The following is an 848-nucleotide window of genomic DNA, read 5'->3' as shown; positions in this document are numbered from 1 at the left end:
TCTAGAAGGACACACAAGAAGCTGATAACGTTGGTGGTATTCAGGTGAAGGATGGGGTTAGGAGGAAGACACTTTCTGTATATACTTTTGTACCCCTTCGATTTTGAACACTGAGAATGTTCCACAAAGCCATTCCCAATCTAACAGAAGAAAATAAAATCAATGATTAAGTACATGATTAGTTTCCAAAATAATGATTCAAATGGACACCATCATACTTGGGGTTTTTTGTTGGGCCTTGAAGAAGAAAGAGTAATCTGGGCTGAATATTTAAAAATGAATAATAACCACCCTTTTCTCTGGGTTGCACCACTGTCCAATGAGCGTGTAGTGTGAGTGCAGTGCTGTTAACGCCTAAATAACACACTCGCATCAGCTAGGGCTCTGCTTTGCCTTGGTGCGATTTTTGGAAAAAAGAAAAAAAGAGATGAAAAATATTTGGATATACTGGAAGGAAGGGGCAACTGGCATGAAGCAAAAGTCCTAGGGAAAAAATGTAAGACATTTGTGATGGATCAGTTCAACTTTCAGTAATTTGGGAGGTATGGTTGGAGAGATTAAGGTACAGATTATAAAGGTCCTTGAATGCCAGGATGAGGAGTTAAGATTTAATAATACAAATGGTGAGAAGCTTTGGAATCTTTTGAACAGGGAAATTAGCCTCCTTATAATGTTTAGTGTGTCTTGTGATGGAAGAGATTGGAGTCGAATACAACATTCCAGGTAGGGAGTGCGGGGTGTGGGTGGTGGGGCTGATGTGGAGAGGTTAGAGGAATGAGGCCGAGAAACAGTCCCAGCAACTGGACTGTGAGGCGAGCTGGTTTGCAGGAGGTTCCCCGAAGACAGTG

The 848-nt window shown here is 41.6% G+C and overlaps 1 non-coding gene across 1 annotated transcript; it reads left to right on the top strand.

The window, feature by feature from the left end:
• Nucleotides 1–286: 286 nt before the first annotated feature.
• On the top strand, nt 287–414 carry LOC114504439. The gene has a single exon (XR_003685208.1). It is a non-coding gene; the product is annotated as a U4atac minor spliceosomal RNA (small nuclear RNA).
• The last annotated feature ends 434 nt before the right edge of the window (nt 415–848 follow it).

Source organism: Phyllostomus discolor, chromosome 8, assembly GCF_004126475.2.
Source record: "Phyllostomus discolor isolate MPI-MPIP mPhyDis1 chromosome 8, mPhyDis1.pri.v3, whole genome shotgun sequence".
Classification (NCBI taxonomy): domain Eukaryota; kingdom Metazoa; phylum Chordata; class Mammalia; order Chiroptera; family Phyllostomidae; genus Phyllostomus; species Phyllostomus discolor.
Note: the sequence above shows the minus strand (reverse complement) of the source record. Positions and strands in the feature narration are given on the sequence as shown.